Here is a 15,897-nt window from a genome sequence, read left to right as displayed (position 1 = left end):
CTTTAATTATTTCAATAAATCATATCATATTTGCTTGATTTGGACGTTCATAATAGGTGCAAATATTACGACCCTAATAAGGCAAAACATGAGTTTGTGGGCGGTTCGCAACACGTTTCTATCGCTGACCAATCATGAAAAGTAGCTAGTGGTTATCAATCATTCTTTGTTTTCTTTCCATCTTTCTAAATGGGTGATCATATCGTAATAATAGGAATGCGCGTGGTGTCTTCATTTTGCTAGTCCAATTAACCTCATTCAATCATCATAGAGCATAGTACAACAATTTTTTTTACCTCCAAAATGTACTGCGTTAAACAAAATTCTCTTCCATCGATCAGATAGCTATTCAGGTTAGTAAATGACGAAACAATTTTTGGTTTTAGACTGTGCATCATTTTATTCCAACATGACTGCTATCGTGCCGCAATTCGAAAAGCAACCTGTGCTTTTTGCCTTCAGTATCGGTCATAATTATTCAACTGCTCGAAATTATGACGGACGATTGACTATAACACAAGCTCAAGATTGTTGGAAAATGAAACGGCAAACATCTCCCCGAAAATAAAAAGCATTTTTCGAATTCTGAAAGAAATGCTCGCAAACAGATCTCCCTATGGGTCAGCGGCGTTCCATATAAGAAACTCCTAATATAATCCCAAGAGAAAAGCCTCTTTAGCTCGGGCGGTCGTGGCGGCTATGCGACGGCACTTCCTAGGACAATTTAACGACCTCTGTGTCTGCACTATACGATCAAAGTGCGCTTGGGCCTCATTATGATGCAACCATACTCTGAATTTCGAAACTTTTATATATTAAGTATAAAAGTTACAAAAAAAAATCGATTAAGATATATTTATATGCACATACGGACTTTAGCCTCTAATTTATTCCGGCACAAAAAACAAGTCTTTATGGCGAGACACATTTTTCGGAATTTGAACGATCGTCTGTTTTTATACAATTTTTAACCCTACGCGAAGTGTCAACGAAATTAGAGAATTACTTTTTGCCTGAAAACGGTCGTTTGCATTACTCTTAGTTTTCATGCGACCTCTGGAATATCCAAGGAAAATTTCCATGAGGCAAATCGAGAGAGCCTCAATGGGGTACAGATTTGCAGGATTCAAAAACGTGTCAACATGACTCGTTTTTGCATTTTTCCTGCAGAAATGAACTTGTTTGTCAGGAAGAAAATACCAGTTACCAATTAACCCTGCCAGATAAGCTCTAATCGTTACTCTTCTCTATATCTTTTACGGTCTCTTTTTGAACCATTTCGACCGTTTGATTTTTTGAAGTTGTTGACCTGCTACCAGCCCAAAATTTGCTTCCGCTATTTTTTTTTTATGTAACGGATTTCAGCGACGTTTGAAGGAGTTTGCACCTATTAATATCTCTTGACACGAGTTTATTATTAGAATGTTGTTGTATATTAAAGAAAGGATATTTCGAAAATGATCAGTGATTGAAGAACTGGGTTTTTGAATTGAAGCAATGATGAGCTGAAATTTAGGCAAATGTAAAAAATTTCTATGACTCTTTTTAGTACAGTTTTTTTGAAACAAAGCATAAAAAATCGGTTTCAGGCGAGGCAGCATATACACATATAACCGAAAGTTATATATATATATATAACTTTTTCCTTTTTAACTTTTCAGTGTTTTATGACTTTATTTATATATTCAACTGCCCTACCATTTTCTATCTAAATGCGTTTTGGGAACAGAAGACAACTATGCAAATAGGCATTTGCACCTAATTAAATATGAGAACCTAGTTGATGTCTCAGTGTAAACAGTTTGGTAGTGGCACGATCACTTGCACACACATTATTTACCATGTCATCTTTCAACTTATAAATGATTAACTTCCAGCTCCTTGTGCAGAGGATTATTTGTCGCCGAGCTACTTGTTATTATCGTCGTCAGTATCTAAACTTAAGGATGGTAGCGATGCACACATGTTGGGTATATCTTAATATTTACTGAATATAAAAAGTCATAAAATGAGTAACGTGGAGCAATGTTGAAATACATGTGTCACCTGAGCTAACATCTAGCCGTCTAAGTGAAGACATTGTTTACTTAATAACAGTTAACAATATTTATTGTTTTCGCATGTCGTTGGAGGCAATTTTTATGGTTTCCTCCACATGGGCATGGAACAGGTTCATTCCGGATAGTTCTGCAGGGATGCTTCAGTGCTTCACGGAAGTACCTACAGTGCTACTGTGCAGGTAATGTATGGCTCTGCAAGCGATGTCCGTAGAAAACTAGATGTCGCGTTAAGCGACTTGTTCGTAGAATCCCGGTGTCGGACCCGGCCATTAATAGGACTTAGGGGTCCATTGGGTTGACTCTGGGCTGTGAAGTGGGCGATGCACATAGAATGGGGGAAAATTTTAGAATTCTTCAGCAGCCGCTAACCATCCAGTTTCCCGAGTCGCGCCAGAGGGTTGGTGAGATCCCAGCGACTCTTGTAGAGGATCTCATTGGAGCGGGTTGACTTCGATGAGTTGATCGAATTCAACGAATTCTGGCTGCCATGGAAGCTTTTCGTTGATGAAGTCGATGAAACAGAAGAGCTTGTTGAACAGGTCGACATGTTGCGGCTCCTCGTCGGTTTCTCCTCGACCAGGAAGAGGTTGAAGTTCTTCATAATGGGAACAAGAAAGGCCATCTTGATGTTTGCTGGATTTTGAAGTCGCTTTTTTTTTAGATGAGGTAAGCTCGAGTAATCCTTAGAGACTGTTGAGCGAATTGTGATACGTTTATTTCGAACCGGCTTTTATATTTACTCACGACAGTGACCACTGCCCTTTCCAAACGGCCGCGACACTCAAAAGAAGGAGTACAGAGACACCAGTCTAGACACATGTTGCCTCGCTTTTACCGCCTTTTACCATCTTTGCCGCCATCAGTGGCTCTGATAAGACACCCAGCACCGTCAACGCCTAGGCTATCGCCATAGCCGCCGCTGCGTCCGTCGGTGATCACAAGAGCGCCTGTCGGCGGAGATATCGTCGCGATCTAAATGCGCAATTTTGAAGAGTGTTAAGCGTCTCGACGATCTTAAATGGCGAGAAGGGTGACAGGACATGGTTCAGGACCTATGGCGGTAGAAATCAAGTCGCCACCTCACTATAGATCGTCGCTGGCCTAGCTGTCGTAGGACTGTGGTTTGTGCCGGCCGCTGCGAACAATTGGAATAGAAGACAAGGGCAGTCTATTAAACTGATATGATGGTTCGAGATGCGCTTCATGTTTTTATCGACTATATAAATCTAAAATATCGTGTCGTACACGTTATCCATGATACGCTATATTCAGCTCAGCGTCTGGGCGATGTAACAGAGCAGCCCTACTTGAACGGCAGACACGTCCAAATGGATAGTATTAAGAAGTGCCTGCCTCATTGATTGAAGACAGCTTCGATGATTTCTTTTTCTATAATTTCAAATGCAACGGCTTGTTTGTATCTAGGCGTAGCAAATTGAGGACCAACAAGAAGTCTGCTACTCGCTTTGTCTGGTAGGGCTGTTACCGAGCGGATGCTCTTTTGTCGAAGAGGAAAAAGGCTATCGGCTATGCATTTAAATTCAACGCTGCACGTAAATATCGACATCGAGACACGATAAAGTCTATAAGACATTGATAGACACGAACATCACTTAAAAGGCTCTTTCTGGGCACTGTATTTTTTGGGATAGTCTACACAGAAGAGTCAAGAAAAATCCAGTTAACGCTTTCGTTTGGGTTGGGTGCTGCCATAGTGAACCGGACAGCTCCTTTCAAACCAATATGTGTTGATACAATTAGGTAACCAAAAGCTTATTTTAACCAAAACGCGCAAAATACAATATTATGATATGATACTAAGATTACGATATGGTGGAGTATAGAAAAATGGAATATTTGTTTTATGAAAATCACGCACTTACGCTGTACGATATTTTTACAACATTTAAAGACGACATATTTTGTTTTCGCTGGGCATAAAGCCTTCGGTTGGCTTATTGCTGGTACTCACGTACCTCAAATTTACACAGTATAAGCCAACCCAATATACACCAAGCTACTATGACAGGATTCCAGCTAAGACGCCTTTGAAGTTGCAAATAATTGCCCATGCCAATATTTGATTTAAGAACCTCTTTACATGACAGGAGTAGCCGGAGGCATTAAAAAAACTTGCATAAAATACAGGTATAAATGAATAACCGGTAACTTCTCTGTATATATGTTAGTTTGCCCTCATGGAATGATAAGTAAATGCTTAAAAATTCAAATCATTTGTACATACCACGACCCTAAGTTATTCCTAGTCTACGTATGGCGTACATGCTTGTGAACTGAATATGCTTTTGATTACTAGACCATAGAGCAAAAGTCCATGTTAGGTCTGGTACGTTTGCAAGTTACCATAACACAGATGGAGTTACGGCACAGATGTGGAGTTATTGATGAAGATGACAATAGCCTAATCGTAAAAAAAACTGACCCAACTGTCCTTGCAGCAATAGTCACGACATGACGTCATACTTTGTAACTACTTCAGGGTTTATCGATGTACCATAAGCATCATCTCGTCCATTGTAGATAGCGAGTGTGTACAAGGGGGTATGCAAAAAAAAAAAACTACTTCATCGTTGTTACCACTTGACCCCCCCTTCCCCCCATGGGTTGTCACTGCGGAGAAAATATTTTCAACTGAACGCAGCTTGGCTTATCAAAGAAAATTATGGCGGAAGTAAGAGACCTCGTTTTCAGGCTAGAGCTCAAACTCAAAAAAACATTGCGAACAGAACAACAAGCAAAGTAAAAGATGGCGGTGGGATGAGGATTCTGCTGCATTTTGAACAGGTAAGCAGCGCCACCTCACGGATGGGTAAAGCATTGCGAACCTCTACTGACAAGGTTAAACTGTGGCCCAACAATGTACGCCTAAATAGGGCTGCAGGTGATTAGGTCCGACCCCTACATTCAGAAGGATAGAAAAAGCAAAAATATGTTAGAGAAGAAAAAGGTAGCATTTGTATCTAATGGACAGTTAGACTGAGATTAAAGTGCTCAAGCATTCACCACTAGCCTCTCTACTATAAGGTATAATTTAAATAACGTTACGCTTGAAAAATCAATTGCAATACGTTTCAGCTGTCCATCTGTTAGTAAATAAGTTTCATGTATGTAATGAATCTTATGTTACCATAAAGTTTTGAAAATTCGAGGACAAAGAGCATCCTCTGGCAGGCGTCTGATGGAATCCAACATGCTTTTAAATGATTTATATTGTAAGCCTAGCGCTAAGGCGCGATCAAGAAGGATCATCAAAAAGACGCACAGGTAGCCAGAATCCTGGGCAGAGAAGCAAGCAGGGTACATTCATTTCTATAACGGATGCACATCGTAAATAGCTAATGAAGTAATACGACTCATGAAATAATATCTCAAACTTCGAAGAATTCTGTAATTTCCCAAGTTCTAATACCAATGCACATCACACTACGGGGGCATATCTACAGCGTGTATTACGCTGCTGCAATAATTTGTCTAAAAGTGGGGTCTATTTGTATTTCTCGTCCGAAGCGTAACGATCCCAACATTGTTTCAGCCTGCGAAATTTTATTTGAGACAAAACGAGCCGAAACTCGTTCGGTGCACGCGAGCGGCTCCCAGGATCGCTGACAATAAAGACGAATTTTTTTTGGGTCCACGTTAGACTAGGTAGAAAAAGGTCGGCGCACACGTATACTCATACACTGCCAAACAGGTAAACAAATACAAGGCATCAACAAACAATGAACGAGAACAACTACGACATCATCCGATTTCTCTAATGATTCAACATTCTATTTTTCGTGGAGCGGTGCTAACGTCGATGCAATGACAGTAGAACTTTCACCGCATCGGCGTTTAATTCGTCCTGCCTGTACCTCGATCTATTAAACTACTCAAAGGTAACGCTATGCAAGTGATACTTCAAACATATTCGTGGTCCGTATTGACTTAGATAGTGGCAAATATGGGCATAATAAAGCATAGAAAAAAGCGAGCCCATAAACAGGTCCTCTGAAAGATTCAGCATGAAAAATCAATATCATTAGGTTTATGGCAATTCGTCTTTCAACAAATTCAACGGTGAGATCTAAATTCAACGTTCTGCTGTATTGGTTGTCTCCAGTTCGAATAAATAGCTTGTTTCACAGTATGTACCATAAGAAAACGCTTTTCCACAAAGTGTATAGAACCGAAGTGGAACTCGTTTTAGTGTGACTCTTTGAGTATATATATATATATATATATATATATATGGAAAACTTATGGTATTTCTCATTAATGGTAATTCAGCGCCGAAACTATGGATCGATACGCTTCACTTAGCTCAAGTAAAAAAAAAAACATGGTCAATCCCTTTATTTCCATTCGATCTGATCAACGAGTCGATTCGTGGTAACAATGGGACCGATGGCCTAACGGATACCTGCATTCATACTCTTGAAAGAATTAGGTGCAATCAGTCGCTTAAAAATTGGGCTATTCTGTGTGTGTTGTGTCCAATGGGCTCAGTAGATGCCACAGCCTACCGCTGTAATTAAAAAATCAACTCATCGTCTTGGTGCGCTTCCTCTGTATTTATAAGACATCTTTTACACTGAGCCTGATATCTCCAAAAAAAACCAGGAAATCGTAACCTGTATGAAAACTGCAATCTGACGCTCGTTGGTTTGATAAAGACCAGATCGCGCGGTTTCATCTCTGTATGAAACCTTTTGCGGAAAGCAGTTTTTTTGTATTCCCTGGAGTTTTATATACGCGAGACTTAGCAAGAAAATATAGTCCTCAGTATAAGTTTCTATTATGAATTAAAACGTTCTTTTGAACTAATACAGTATACTTACAATATTGCAAACAACTTTCGTTTGTGTGGGAACTTATAGCTGGCTAAAAGACGACATAGCTTAAGATCTTGTTCTCATTACGCTGATTTTTCTTTCAGTATCTAAGGACAAAAGAATCGAAATGTATCCATACGTCTAATACAAACATTTTTCATTTGAAACTGAGTGAAGTCCTACAACATGGTGGGTCTTCTACGATAACGATGTTTTACTTTACTTATCGATTCCAATTATAAATCCACAGGAACTATATAATTTAACACAAATTTTAATGGTGAATTCAGACAATCAAGCTCTACCAAGTTTGCTAAACTTCTTGAATTTGTAGTAGAACTTGAAGTTTGAATTTGTAGTTCAGGGAGATGTTAGCCCTTGGGGCTTTGCTGATGCGATTGGAATTACCGGCAGTACTTGGAAGATTAGCTTACCAGCAATAACTAGTTATACCTTTTGAACGTTTTCTATGCACGTTGAACCAGCTAATTTTTATAGCTAACTAACTAAGGAAATAGAACGGACCCGCAGAACCCATTTTGTCTGCGATTCATTGAAGACATGTTGGACCTTCACTGATTACTTCGCTACTAGTAAACGATTATACTTCGCATCTTTTTTCGCATCGATTTTTGCAAGCTCCACTCCCCAAAAAATCATTATGTGATATTCTTTTGTTTATATTATGACACTACTCGAACATTTCAGTGTGTTATGTCCCTGTTCTGACAAGTTAAAAGGACAATAATCTAGACTACCTAGATAAGGTTTGACGACCCTGGTTCACAAGTGTCATATTAGCCGTCTTATAGGTCTTTATATGTAAAGTGCGTCAAGGAGTCCTAATTCGTAGAACGGAATGCCCCTATAATTATTTTAACGATTTCTTAAGACCATATGAACTCCTATGCAGTTGACCACTCGATAGACGGTCACTGCAAATGGACACATCTCGTCGCATCTGACAACTTTCGAAACAAGTTACCACGGCATGCAACTTTATTCCTCCATCGGAACAGCCAGATATTTGACCGACAGATTCGGTCGAAACGAATAGAAATGTATACGGTATAATGTTATAGCTACGCTGATTAAATTGCTTGCCATTTATTCGGGTAAGTGCATGCCTCTAGGTATCAAACGTATATATGAAGTCCCTTTGGTTTCCTAATAATGTCGATGTAATGAAAGCATCGTCAGTAGGAGTCTATCCAATTGTGAAGGTCGTGTGCTTATCTAACTAGCTTTTATATTATTAAATCTCTCATATTAGGTCTCCAAAACAAATTGTGTGGCATAGCATAGAGTAAAATTTGCTATCGCGACATTCAACCATAACGATACTTCATAAAAGAATAGGCAGAAAGTAACGTAACAGGATATTTGCTAAGTGGTGTTTCACAAATCCCAATATTCACGGTGACCAGATGATTGTTTCCCATTTTTACAAACGGCACCTAGACAAAGATTAATACCAGACGTGACTTTTCTCTGAGGTTTCTTTCTACCTACATTCGTCGCCGGTAAGTACAGATCACTATTTGTTTCTGTGTCCGTTTCTAAGGCTTAATCGATTTTCCCTTCGCATGCTACAGCTACCTTATGAACCTTACAAAATATTCGACCTTTTCTTCTGCCTAGCATCACTGAACCTACATAGAAGCGAAATGGCATAAAGTTACTAGTTGATTGCCAGCTGCTCTATGTTTCAGGATAGGCGAATCGGTAAATCGATGTCGTTAAGATCGATCAATCATTACCGCATGAGACCCTCGTACTTAACTAGTTCATATTGTGGGCTACATAGAACAACAATAAAAAAAAAAAACGGTGTTGGCACTATGTAGAAAATAGATATCAGTTAGCATTGTCGTGTGGCGTCAACGGCATCCGACTTATCATTACTCAGTCGTACGTGTTTGATGAGACGACGGCCGGAAGCAGCCAAAGGAGACACCAGAAATGGAAGCGGTTATGGCAGACCATACAATTGGCAAATAAGCGATGGAGCACGGTGTCATTGGAAGTGAAAGACGACAAGCGTCCGTCTGTCAGCCAAAGGGTGAGTACCTGTTGACATTTCTATACAATCAAAAGCTACTATCAAGGACTACGGCGATCTATTAGACTCTATTTTGTTTTATAAGCATAGTTCTATGTCTAGTCCGATACCTTTACGGTTCTCCGGGCAATTAACAGTGACGTTCTCGTTATAGAAACCTGTCAATAGCGACGTCTATCATTCACGAAGCAGTATGGAGAAGGAAGGGCGTGATTTGCTTCAGGTACATGCGTTAGATTAACTAAATGAAAGGTATTTGTTTTGGAGAAGCACGTGGTAGAATGAAGATATGCCCTGATTCGCAGAGTCAAGTCTTCTTCAAAATGGCTCAAATGTTGGCGTTCCGTGTCTTTAGTGCGAAGAACACAAACTTTAAGCCTCCTTCATTATGAGAGCCCATATCGTAAGGTTTTACAAAACTCTTCAATACACAGTATAGGGGAACTTGCAAGGTACACTTACATTAGAATAATAATTAATTTTTGCTAGGAAGTATCAATCTTATGTACAAAAATCAATATCGTTCTCTATAGAGGTAAGAAAAAAAAAGAGGAGGTAAAAAAGAAAAGTACCAATTGTAGTAAATGTTTTTCCTATTATAGGAGTGACATCAGTCTTTAGGGAATCAGTGGTTTGTGGAGCGCTCAAATCTAAAAGCTTCTTCACTGCAAGCCTTTTTTTTAGAGTCGATGTGACCGCCTGCTCTACTAACAAAACATAAAAGCGTAAGCCTTTCTATTTTCACTAGGTCACAAAGCACTCTTAAAAATATAAGTGGCTACGCCACTAGATAGATATATATATATATATATATATTTAGAAGAGGCACTCGAACCACCGCCAAGCTACTGTATCTCAAAACAACACAGGCGGGAGGCACAGACCGACGCCACTATGCTTTCTCACTATTCAGATGACAAAAAACCATAACTTCTATCAAAATGGCTTTCCCTTTGTGGAACTATAGAAATGTCTATTTGTGCTAGTGATTACATCCATTACTTTTTTACCCATCAATTCAGCGGCCAATCATGGGCGTGAAGGGGTCAGGTGATCAAGTGTTAAACTAACGACTTTGTTATGACCTGATGACAAGTAGTCCTCTAATGCACGCACACAATCAGCCAGGTAAGACACTTATCAAGATGTGTGCGTTTGTCTGTCGCCTAACTTGGTGTATATACGTTTTTGTCTCTCTCTCTCTCTCTATATTTGCCAGGCGCGCTAATGTTTCTTACTTGGCGATTTTTTTTAAACGTGTTAATGAAGTTTCTTTGAAGTAAAATATGATACAAAATAAAGCCGGTTTTTCTTGGGTGGTCATACGAGAAGAATCTAAAGTGCATATAGCAATAGGTTCTTTTATTCAGTCTCAAGATACAGCGATCTGCAGATCACCAAAGGAATATTCGGTGTGTTAGTTGTTGAAGCTACGCCTAAGTTGATAAGTCAATCTAGGCCCAGAGGTACGTTGTCCGATGCCACTTCAGTTATCGTCTGTGTTTGTCAAGCATGTCCAATTGCGTCTGCTTGTCCTCTATAGCTTAGAGTTTGCCCAAAGTACATCGGAGAATCGTCAACGTCCATCTGGAACATGCGAAGGTTAGTATAAGTTTTGCACTGTTTGCGACACGTTACAGCTTTAAGGAAGAGGTACGATCCTTACCAGCTGCTACTGTCGCACCCGTAACATCTTAATTATCTTCCTCTCCCAGTTCGAAAGCCGGACATGCTTATATAGTGGAGGCCGTAAGCCGGTCGATCACTCTTAGCATAGGAAGTGGTCTATCTTGGGCCTTAAAAATAGAGCGAACGGATGACACGAGGTATGTTTGCGTGTTGATTATCGTCACGTAACATCTTCCCGTTCACCACAAACTACCACTTTTACTTGAAGAAAAACGTCGGAGTTTAGACTACTCAAGGAAGTCATGGCCCTCCTAAGCCCTCTGAAGAACTTCGACTTTCGCTGGATAGTCGTAGCTCGTTCGGAGGACCGACGAGGTCGTTGCGACAGCTCAGTATACCCCGTCCTTGTAAATGTCATCAATCTTCGTTCGTGCCGGGAGAGTCTGGGCGGAATATACCGCAGTAGGTGGGACCTGACTCAAAACATCGGAAACGCTCGTCGGTGACCCACTGTGCCGTGCAAGTGAAATGTGCACCGAGAGGACTCACATAGTGGAATCTATGAGTGCGGTTTCAGGGTTCAGTCATCAAAGTAGACCAACGGGGTTCAAAATTTAAACGCCTTCTATAGGGTGGTGCTTTTCTTGATAATAAAAAAAAAAAAAAAAAAAACGTACCTAGAGAAATTGCCTGCATGGCCAGCTCTGCGCTTTTGTGAAATTGGACTACGTGAAGTGATGCCGTAAAATCCGTAAAGTGAGTCCGCAACTTATGTTTCTGACTAAACATTCAAAAAACAAGGAACGAGTCCCATAATTTTCTAAAGACGCCCGACAAGAAATGTTGAATATGTTTACCGTTATTTAATGAATTCGCTACCAAATACGTGTCACTTCTATTACGTAAGCACATGCCATATTCGTTGCGGAAATGCCGAAACGTAAAGGAAGATGGCGTATAGTTAGAAGCCTCTCGGAACACTAGAAAAGGACCACATGTCAAATAATCAGCTAACGAATTGATAATAAACATTAAATACGAGTCGTAATTAACAACTTCCAGTTTTACGTGTAGTACTTCGACCAAGTTACGCAAATAAATGTATGTCAGATACGTTCTATTGACAATCAGTCTGTATTAATCAGTAAGATTCGTTCATTCATTGTAACCCGATCAATTAATAAACTTCTGCTGTGATATTGAACCCTCGGTGATCTAATTTGAATTTTTTAGGGCGCAAATAAGGCTTCGCCTTTGTGTAGGTGTCTACGATACTATGTCTGTATCCACTGCGAATAATAAGTGATAAAATTACTATGATGGTCGCTACTATGATAACACTACAATGGTAGTCGAATTTAGCTTAGCCAACAAAAATTAAAAGCAGACGATTATTAAACGAGGTTTTTCTCGCTAACAAAAATAACTCGTGATTCGCTGAATGAGAACTTTCGGAAAACTTCAGTGTTTTATTCAATGAAAGCAACGCTGGAAGCAAACTAGCTTTCTCGGCAGTTTCTAGTTTGCAAACGCTTAGTTCCATAGACGATTCGCTATGTATGACCCTCAAATGCGCACAGAATCGATGTATGTCGCATTTACTCCGACATTGTAGCGGTTAGCATCAGAATGCATCTACTGATCAAAAGGTTATTGTTGCTTCTAAGTCCACAGAGTCAGTGCACAAGCTCCCAGATCAGTGTCATGGATTCCAGTATGTTTTAGGCATGTAAACAGCGGGTGTCACCGGAGCGAGACGTTCGTATTGTGATTTCGTTCGTGGTTCCGCTCGCTCAGACATCGAACGTGAGAATATAAGCAGGCGAAAATTAGCGGCCTCTTGCTCAGGCTTCTCGCTTTAACTATACGCACATAGGGCTATTAGGACTAAAGTTCCTTAACAGATTGTCAACAAAAGCTCTTAACATATTCAGTGGTATTCCTACCGCCTACGGGATACTCGTCCTTTACCCACAAGAAGTGTGATAGAACACTAGATATTCACGCTTATCTTGATATATTCATCTCAATCGAACGTGTAGATTTAAGGCTTCAAGCGCGCTTCAAGCGCTGTCTATTTTTCCTTGAAGCTGAACCCTTGAATGCCTTAAATGCAACATAGGTCAGATGTGTTACATCAGACTTAAAATTGCGCCAGAACACACATTTTAGGTACAGCAAGATTCCTGGGTAATTAGAACTACTCATCCATGCTTTATTTTTGATAATTGATTGCACTAGAATGTATAAAAATCGAATTTGTTTAATAGATAATTATAGTTATCTAGTAACTGCTTGCACGGTGTACCACCATGGTGGCGCCTACAGCTCGCGCGATTTTCTATACGTTAATCAACAACGTTACTATGATTGAACTCGAACAACGTGTTCTATGCGCGCATAGGATATGCGAACGTTCGCATATACTATGTGCACGTCTGATTTTTTTGTTTCTCATTTGTTTAAGAAAACGAATTAACATTTAATTATTATAATATTATTTGTTTTCATTTGAGTGTACTAAAGAAAGCGCATCCTCTAATATCTACTTATTCCCAGGGCATACCTAATGGAGAACAGAATCTGTCCTTACCAATGTTGAGTTTATTCACGATATAACAACAGAACGCTGGTAGAATCAGAGTTCTAGTCATCAAATTGTCTCTGAAGCCAATTTGTAATTTTCTCCCCGTTTATGGATTTCATAGATCAATCGTAGACACTGTCCGTCTCACCCAATCGCGTCCTGTAGAATAACCGCTGTTTATACGACAGTTTGCACACTTCCGCCGATTAACGCTGATGTAACCGTGAATCCGTAGCCTGGACCTAGATGCCCCATTTCGCACTGCATTGCCCTGCATTGTTCAATGCAGACAGACTTGGCATCAGTTCCACCGAAAGCCGACACGCAACTCTCGGTGGTCGATGCCACCCTTAACAATTAGGCGCCATAGGGGTAACGCCCGAATTGATCAGGTACAGGGTAGTGACCCCTTATCTAGTTTCCTGTTGCCTATGACATTAACGATGCAGACGGACACCATATGGCTACCTTAATCACTCGTACTCCTTAGATGGTTGGGTAATCCTTTTAGTAGGTGTGAGACATCAGTTCGATCGCTTCTCAATGGCACTCGATAAACGCCAATAGAAGCCGGAGCCTCGCGTACGAAGTCCCGCAGATGATGCGCACAATTCCGTTTTTGAGGAGGATTAACCGTTCGTACAATAAATACGGTAGACCGTGAAGGCAATTTTTGTATTTTTTTTTGGCTGGACAACTTACATTGGCAATACTCGATATGTTAGCGCTTTCCAGTAGCGGCGTTAGGGTTCGTTAGATCCCATCGCGACTGGTAAATACTCTGCGTTGAGTGCGATGACCGAAGGGAGTGGTCACGGTTTCTAGACGGGGTAGACGCCGTTTTACCGGAACCTTTATTGCCGCAATCTGATTGGCTCTGACTACGTCTGAGCTTATCAGTGTTGTAGAGATCGTAATTGGACTTGATTATCGGAATTACGAACGCCATTCTGCCCGTTGGTTGGTGACGTTTCCGAGATGTATAACAAAAAAACTTTCCTAGAAATTTGTACCTTGCCTGGTTATCAGAGTCCAGCAGATTTATGTCAGTTTAAACTGCAAGCCTTTACCTTTCGTTGAGCTATACTCAATTTTTTTTCTGCCACTCTCTGTCTGCTGGCGCGATAGCATTAGTTCTGTGGCGCAGTCTCACCTACATATATACAAGCCGCTACTCACTCCAGACAGACGACTCTTTCCCAAGCGACAATCGTTATCGTCTCGATCTAACTGCGCAACCTGTACAAGAATCGCCACCAGCCCAACGCCGTGGGATCTCCACGCCCTAATATGTTCTACCCGTGCCACTTACCTCGTAGCACCCAGTTTATTAAATAGTAGTTCCTTGGTCCGCAGCAGCCACCCCCTTGACCTTGTTTTTCGGGAAATAATTAACAGCAACAGCATATATATATATATATACATATATATGGGATAAATTACATCTGTCACTCCTTGATATAACCCTAAGGAAACTATGAGTGACATATTGTTTACATCGACATGACGGATTCGATAGAATCGATGTTCTTGTCAAGATATGTCCCTCCGTTTGTCGATCTACTCACCGTGCTATTGCTAAACCAGGCCACCTATAAAGTTTCAAGGTGACAAAATGACACATATTCCCCGGCTTGGCACGGAATTACGGTGCAAATGACGCGCTTATTACAGAAGCTGTTTGTTGGTGTAGTCCGATGTTCGTCACTGTTCTTGTTGTGAAGAAATGAATTACCGCACTTCCTTCAATACAACGGCACTCCCAAGGGGGCCTTTCATCATTAGTGGTAGTTCCACAAAAAAGTGTGAGTGACCCAACGAAGCCTTGAAGCAGGCGTAGCCTTATAGAGCGCCGCGTCATCCTCGATTATTATAGCAAGCAACAACGACTGTAGTAGTGGTCAATTAAGAATGAGAAGATTTGTTTTGTTGTAGATTTTAGTTGGCAGGTAGACAGGCCCGTGCCTATTCCCCGCTTATAACGCATAAGTTCTTCTATAACTAATGTATAGATTAAAAGCCCTATGAAGACTCATATTACTAAAGCCTAAAGAATGAATTGTCGTCAACAGCTTTTGGGCTCTTTTAGTTAAAGCTCTTAGGAATAAAAGAAGAATAGTAAAAAAAATTTTTTTTTCATTTATTAAGTCAATTATATTTCAAGAGTAAAAATTAAGGTGAATCATAATCATCATCATCATCATAACGTGTCGCGTAGTTTGTCAATGGCCAATGATGAAACATTTCAAATTCGAAACCAACATGGGTGACGCAATGATAAAACGGCAGACGCTTTTCATTTTTGAGCTAAAAATACTCGTCATGTCGTAAATACAGTATGCTGTAAAGATAATTGAAGTTGGCATTAAGGACGCTTATTTTCAATGGGTTTGTCTTCAATAATGTAGGGACAGCCCCGATCATTTGCAAAGTATTATATACGTATATAATTGCAGATTACGTCACAGCCTGGCTACAAACAACTACAGAAATTATAACGAAACACTCTACAACATATGTAACAGAAACGTCTAATTGGCGTCAACATAGCTACGAATTGCAGTGTCAGACGCCGCACCAACTGGAATTGAACTTGATGGCGAACACTGTTTAGTAGCTTCTCACTAATAACTTCCATTAAGAGCCGACAGGTTTAGTATCTGTTCTGGCCCGCCTGTTTCTATTCTTCACGGCTAGCTGACGTAACCGCCGTTTTACAGTCGT

The 15,897-nt window shown here is 40.3% G+C and overlaps 1 long non-coding RNA gene across 1 annotated transcript; it reads right to left on the bottom strand.

Moving 5' to 3' along the window:
• Nucleotides 1–11,151: 11,151 nt before the first annotated feature.
• Nucleotides 11,152–14,987, bottom strand: LOC147758863 (uncharacterized). The gene is made up of 2 exons (XR_015319794.1): nt 13,180–14,987; nt 11,152–12,692 (listed from the first exon to the last, which is right to left on the bottom strand). It is a non-coding gene; the product is annotated as an uncharacterized LOC147758863 (long non-coding RNA).
• Nucleotides 14,988–15,897: the final 910 nt, after the last annotated feature.

Source organism: Varroa destructor, unplaced genomic scaffold, assembly GCF_002443255.2.
Source record: "Varroa destructor unplaced genomic scaffold, Vdes_3.0 BEIS01000001.1, whole genome shotgun sequence".
Taxonomy (NCBI): Eukaryota; Metazoa; Arthropoda; class Arachnida; order Mesostigmata; family Varroidae; genus Varroa; species Varroa destructor.
This window is presented reverse-complemented; position numbering and strand designations above follow the sequence as displayed.